This window comes from Octodon degus, unplaced genomic scaffold (genome assembly GCF_000260255.1).
Source record: "Octodon degus isolate 3935 unplaced genomic scaffold, OctDeg1.0 scaffold00021, whole genome shotgun sequence".
Lineage (NCBI taxonomy): Eukaryota > Metazoa > Chordata > Mammalia > Rodentia > Octodontidae > Octodon > Octodon degus.
Window position 1 is genome coordinate 1371678 of NW_004524597.1, and position 7245 is coordinate 1378922.

The 7245-nt window shown below is 43.9% G+C and overlaps 1 pseudogene; it reads right to left on the reverse strand.

Annotated features, from left to right (window-relative positions):
* Positions 1-313: 313 nt before the first annotated feature.
* Positions 314-950, reverse strand: LOC101586732 (annotated as a pseudogene).
* Positions 951-7245: the final 6295 nt, after the last annotated feature.

Here is a 7245-nt window from a genome sequence, read left to right on the forward strand (position 1 = left end):
ATTTACTTTGATCTATTTTGTAGGTCTATTCTGTGAACTCTCAGTCTATTGATGATTTATCGACAGTACACCAACCCTCCTTGCAGTCTTACAAGGAAGTAGGGTCACAGAAAGTTGAAAAGAATAATCTTCTACATTTAGTTTTACATTAACTCACTACACAATCTTCCTGCCTCGGCCTCCTGAGTGTTAGAATGACAGGTATGTACCACCACACCTAACCAAACCCATAAATTTAGTTAGTTAGTTAGTTAGTTTGTTTGCTTATTTATTTATTTATTTATTTATTTATTTATTTATTGCAGAAACAGTCTTTATTGGGCTCAGACCAGAAGTCCGTGGGTCTTGAGGACCTCTCTGAACTTGCGGATTTTCTTCTCCACATTCTTCTCAGCCTGTTCCGTAGCCTCATGATCTGTTTCTTCTTCCTGTGATGGATCTTGGCCTTTTCCTTCCTCTTCTCCTCTAGGGTGGCTGTCACTGCCTGGTACTTTCAGCCAACCTCATGAGCCAGGCGGCCCAGGAAGGCAGACTGCAGAAGGAAAGAGATTTCCTTGTTGGCTTCAGTTGCACAACCTTGAGGGCAGCAGGAACCACCATCTGCTTTTTCTTGTCACAGGGTGGCCGGATCCCATCAAACACCTTGAGGCGGTCCAGGACAGCCCGGCTTGCTTGGTCTTCTGGGGCAGCATCCCTCACACAGTATGCCAGAAGATGCGGCTGGGGGCCCGGAAATGGTAGGGGCCACGGGATGGGTTGGTGTTCATCCACTCGCGGAGGAAGGCCAAGTACTTCAACTTGTTCCTGTAGAAATTGCCAGAAATGTTGATACCCTCGCAGCACACAACCACCACCTTGCGGCCTAGCAGTATCTGCTTGGCCACAGTGGCCGCCAGGCGGCCCAGGAGATGGCCTCGGCCATCCTGCACCAGGACCTGCCCCTCCGCCATCTTCAGCTGACGCCTGGGAAAGCCATAAATTTAGTTTAATTTGTTCAAATGATTCTCTCTCTCTCTCTCTCTCTCTCTCTCTCTCTCTCTCTCTCTCTTTAATTTTTTAATATTTTGAGTACAGGGTCTGCAGGATTTTACTACACAGATCAGACTTGTGGTGATCCTATTTTCAGCCTCCCAAGTGCTGGGATTACAGGCACCACCATGCCCAGTCTCATTCACCCATCTCAGTGGGCACGGCACGTCGGGGATCATGCTTTAATCCACTGAGCTTTCTGGCTGGCCCTGAACCTCATTTAGAAATTTGCAGGTTGATGAGGGGTAGGGAATTAGGAGTTTATGGACTGGGACAGCCAATCAGATTGTGGCAAGCGCTAGGTAGAGGGAAGGGTCTTAGCACCCAAAGCAGTGGGAAGCAACAGCCCCATAGCTCTTCCATCTTTGTGGCACCTCCTACCCACTCATAGGAAAACTATCTGCCCTCTATTTTCTTTCTTAATTTCAGATAAAGGGTTTTGGAACTCACGCAGTCGCCATGGAGGAAGTGGTGACATCCGAGTCCGGAGCTGGAACACTAGCCCCAGCGGATGAGGGAGAGGGCCCATGAACGAAAGCTCTCAGAGGGTGTTTCTCCTCAGAGTGGTGCTGCGTGCAGCTGTGGGGTGGCTGGGGACAGTTCATCCATGACCCTGGACGACAGGAAGAGCCTCACTCACCAGCGGTTGACAGAATTGTCCAAAGGCGCCAAAAATGAGTTCTCAGTAAGGAGATTAATTGACATCACACTAATAGGAGAAATCACGAGGCTGAGGCCACCTGAGCAGCTTTCCTACCTGCGGGCCCATCCACTCTGCCCTTCCTGCTTGAGCTGGCTACATATCCATTGAAATCTTAGAAACAGCCAAAGTGAACCTGTTTCCCTTCAAGCTAGAAGTACTGTATCAGGCTTTGATTTGGTACTGATTGCCCATCCAGAAACTCTAACCAGAATCCGAGGAACTGCACTTTTGTCCATATTATTTTTCCTGATGCTTGTAATTTTGGGTCTTGGTTCACAATTTGCTATTGTCGAGTGGAGTTTGTTGGGTACGTCTTATGGACTACTTCTGTGCTGGATGAGGAATTTTGCTTGCAGCTATCCTGGAAATAACAGGAATCATCTGGATTTATGGCCATTTTTCTCTGCTTCTTGGCCAAATTTCAGAATCCCAGGTATGCTGGAATTTCATACCCAAGGTGGGCCATCAGGACGGTGCATGATTTCATTCTATGTTATTTGGATTCCATTTATGTCTGTCATACAAATGGCTATGGGCAGTGGAACTATCCCATCAATGCTTTGTAAAGTGCAGTAGACCAGCATCTACCTGATTTCCATATGTGGAACAGCATCATGGGGAAAGATAGTGATGTGGTAAGGCCTAAAGAAACACTTGCTGACATTGAACTACCTTCTGTTACTGCCACTGAAAACCTCAAATGAATTGTGACTTTTATTTTATTTTTGTTTGGTTGGTTTTTGATAATTTTGTTGGGACGTGGGTGGCAAGGGGACAGTTTCAGAGCTGATTGCTAGCACAGTTTTGGTGGTTAATACATTGCATATTGTTGTCTTGATTGTTGTTCGTTGTGCAGGATGTAGACATTGTGTCCTGTCCACAGACATATTGGAACAGATCTCTCTATTAATTGAATTAGGAGAATACAGCTGTGTATCTATCTTATTTTGAATATACAGATGCAGGATGGTCATTCATTTGTGTCCCCCTTTTTTGTCAGGGAAGGGTATTCCATTGTCATTTGAATGTTATAGGTGTGTAAATTCGGCAAAATAATCCAGTGTAGTCCAGTGTCCATGATAGTGGTGGGTTTTCCATAGGTTTGGCAATGTCAGATGTTGTTGACTAGAGCCTTTTGCAGCTCAGTATGTTAGCATGGCTTTGCTTTTTGTGCTTTGCTTTTATACTTTTCTGCTGGATGGTTGAGACCAGGATGAAGCAAGACCTGTGTAACAAGAAGTAACTTTTGTATCTACCAGGGTTGGTCAAGTCCTCTCATGATTTGCCCTGAAACCCTGTGCCATAGCTTGTGGACCCTTTGTCAGTGTCAGCCATGTGGCTGAGTCATGGCCATTGCTTGACCAGTTTGCTCTCTGTGAAGGCCTGGGGGAATGTTTTCTCTCCGTGTGACTCTCCTTGGGAGCGCTCTGCATCATAGATCACTTTCCTCTGTGGCCCCGTGATCTCCTTCATTGGAGAATTTGGGATGTGGCTGAGTTGCATGGTGTTGCAGTGCAGGTTCTCCTATGTCCTGAGTCTTCGCTGACCTTGAGGGGCTGGAGCCAAGATGTTGGCTGTCCTTGCAGCCCTTCTTTTTCTCTGTTTTTTAGTCTGTGGGCTTGGGTTTTTGGCCTTCTAGAGGAGGAGCTTGTTGTTATTGCCCTGCAGCATGGGCAGTTGAGCTTGGCCTCACTGTGTGTCTGGACGTCAGGCATCTTGGGCATAACATGGAACAGGTATTTTTGAAATGTGATTTTTAAACATGTGTTTGTTATTTGATGTGATGATTTTAGAATAGTGGAAATTTTTATTTATTTGTATGTTAAGCAGAAAAATGAACATTTTGTGTTCAGAATGACAAATGTTTTCCCCACTTAAGTAAGCATTAATAGTAAATGTGAATTTATTGTTTAGCAATATGATTATATTTCTTTCAAGATTAGTTATCTGTATAATACACACATAACTATTTCACCGCCACCATTGCTGTTGCCTGTGAAACCTATCAGTGTCCATCTTAGTAATGGAGATGTTTGTTCAGACCTGAGGCCAGATGTGGAGGGGGGCGGCTTCCAGGATGTCGAGGAGGGAACGGCTTGAGGGTCATTATCTCTGCAGTACAGTTCTAGCTGGTGAGTCCAGGGACAGGAAAAGGGTGGTGATGGTGGGGGAGAAGGGGCCCATGATAGGTGTTTTTAGGTGCACAGCACAGCAGAGAAACAGGTGGAAGGAAAAAGGGAAAGGGGCTTTATTTTCTTTGAGAACATGGAGAGAATTTGGGGAAGATGGGAATTCTCTCAATTGGAACAAAGGGAGACTGAGGCTTCTATGGCCTTTGCCAGGGGTGGAGCTTGAAGGGATGTTTAGATAAACCTGAGGGAACTGATTGAGGTCTTCCCTGAGATGGCGGGAAAGGTGAAAGCAAACTGTATCCTGGGATGAGTTGGAAAAGAAGCAGGGAGGTAGTCTTGGGGAATATGGGCTTTTGTTTTAAGGGCTTCAGCCATATGAGATGACCACCATGATGATTTAGCAATTTATGCTAGGGCCAGAATCTGTCAGCCCCTAGCTAGGTGCCATGACATTACAGAAGGGGCCCATAGCTGGGTACTGTGACATTTATGTCTTTTGTGTAAAAAACCCAAACAGGATCATAGTAGTCAAACAAATGTACAACCGTTCCCCCCCCCATCTGATAATATATCTAAAGATTGGCTTTGTTTATACAGAACTTCTAAAAAATTTTTTTTTCATTTCCAAACTGGATACTTCTGGATGCAAACCAGAAATTCACTTAGTCTTATTAATTAGGTATCACTATTATAATAGAAATGCATCTACCTGAGAAGTGTGCCCATCAGTTGAGGCAAAAAATATTATAGATAGCTAAGCTGCTTAGAAATATTGGGGCTGCGGAGATAGCTCTGTTGTCTCAGCATTGCCTAGCCAAGCCCAAGGACCAGGATGATCCCTGGTACCATGTACTGGGTGGGCCCTGCCTCCGGGTTCCTGTGGCTACATTTTATCCAATGGGCTGTGAGAAACAAAGCTCTGGACAACTTCTGGGTTCTGCTTGCAACATGGTGCATTCCTTTTTTTTTTTTTTTAATGTATGTAGTACAGGGTCTACATGGTCATACTACATAGATTGGACTCATAGTGATCCTCCTGTTTTCAGCCTTCCAAGCACTGGGATTATAGGCATGTGCCACCATGCCCAGTCTCATTTGCCAGCATGGCACGCTGGTATCCAACCCTGGTCCCTGCATTCTGCCTAAACAGGTGCTTTGGTCCGCTGAGCTATCTGGCTGGCCCCTAGGACAACATGTTACAGATAACTAGTAGTTTGTCATAGTTCATTGAAAAGAAGGTTTATGTTATCAGCTGTTTATTTCTTTTTGTAAGAATTAAAAAAAAACTTTTTGTTTTATGTTTTGTACTCTGAGTAACTACTTGGAAGATGATATACAGTATAAAACTTAATGTCATCTTCTTATTACTTGATAATAAAATTTTGTTTTCTTTTTTCATAAAAAGAGGCATATTGAGATGTAAAGATTGTGAGGTTTTATTGGCAGCGGTGATAGCAGTATGGAAAAGAAGCAGAAACAAGGTGGGGGGAGCTTTTATTAACTCTGAAGATATGGGAAGGAACAAGGGCAGGGAGGTGAGGAAATCTTCTGACCTGAGACAGGTAGGGCGAGACTTTCTGGACTTTTGCTAAGGGCGCAGTTTGAGGGGCAGGTTCAGGGACACCCAAGGAACTGATTGGAGGCTCCTTTGCATGAGTGGGAAAGGTAAAAGGAAGTTGTATCCAGGGCTGGAGTGGAGGAGAAAGTGGTCTGGCAAGATAAGCTGTTGTTTTGGGGATTCAGCCACGCAGGATTAGGGCCATGATAATTTAAGTTTGTACTCAGGCCATAACCTATCAAGAATCATGGGCTCCAACGGCTTCATTAAGCCAAAACTCCAAAGCTACTTGGACATTTATGGAGGAGGGAGAAATATACTTGCATCATTTTAGAAGGTGCTGGTAACTGAGGTCTCTGCTATACACAGTGACTGTCTGTCTTTACTGTGAACATTATTACAAACTATTTCTCCATACAAAGCCTTTATGTCTTTTTCTCTTCCTTTTTTTTTTTTTTTTTTTTTTTTGTGGTACCCGGGATCAAACTCAGGACCTTGTGGTTGCCAGGCAAGTGCTTATGCTGCTGAGCTATCTTCCTGACCCTTTCCTTCCTTTTATATTGGGGATTGAATATAGGGATTTTGCACTGAATTATAGTCGCAGCCCTTTTTAAATTTTTTATTTTGTGACAAAGTCTCAATAAGTCACTAAGTTGTTCAGGCTGGGCTTGAACTTTCAATCCTGCTACTACAGGCCCCCCGCCCCCACCAATGTGCTGGCGTACTACAGGCATGTTTCACCACACTCGGCTAAAAGCCAGTTTCCTGAATCACAGAAAATACTATGAGTATGTATAAATGCATTACCATGAAGCTTAAAATTTTCTGAGGACATTAATTCTAAAGCTAGTCCTGTCTTGAAGAGAGGTCATGTAAGAGGACAAAAAGGTGAACAAGAAGAGAAAGAATAAAAGTGTATAAGCAGTTTCTCTCCCAATTTGCTTCTTAGTTTCTTTGTCAGAGGATGTAGGCAGGGTTGGGCATGTTGATACACACCTGTAACCCCAGCAATCCTCTGGGGCTGAGACAAGAGTATTGCCAAGAATTTGAGGTCAGCCTGGGGTACATACATAATGAGTTGAAGGTCAGCCTGGAATAAACAGTGAGATCCTGTCTCACTGTCTTTCACCAAAAAGAAAAAAGGAATCACAGGCAGGACCATGAGATCCCCTTTGAACTGAACATTTTCTGCTCAATTTCTGAGCTTGATGGCTTTCCTTAGAAGCATTTGACACTTAGTGTCCATCCTGGACCCCAAATGCTCATTAAAACTTGCAAAGGAGTGATTCTTGCATGTTCATTAAAACCAAAATGGAAGGACCCTTTTTCAGTTATTCTTCCCTTTTTTTTTTTTTTTTGGTGGAACCGGAGATTGAACTCAGGCCCTTGCACTTGCCAGGGAAGCGCTTATTCCACTGAGCCATCTCCCCAGCCCCCCTTTTTCAGTTATTCTTGCAACATACACTGCAGTAAAGATAGCAGTTAGAACAGATAAATAGATGAGTTCACCTTTCTAAGATAAAGCCAGCCTTACCTGAACTGTTTGAGGAAAAAGACATCTAAAAGAAGAAAGCTATTCCTGTGACCTTCTGGAATATCTGAGACTGCTTTTCTTTTCTTTCTTTCTTTTTCTTTTTCTTTCTTTCTTTTTTTTTTTTTTTCAGAACTGGGGATTGAACTTAGGCCCTTGCACTTGCCAGCCAAGCACTTACTCTACTGAGCCATCTCTCTGGCCCCTGAGACTGCTTTTCAAAAAACAAGACTACTCAGCAACCAGAAGTCTTAGGCAAAGACTTGCTATGAATTTGAAGCTATCCTGGGCT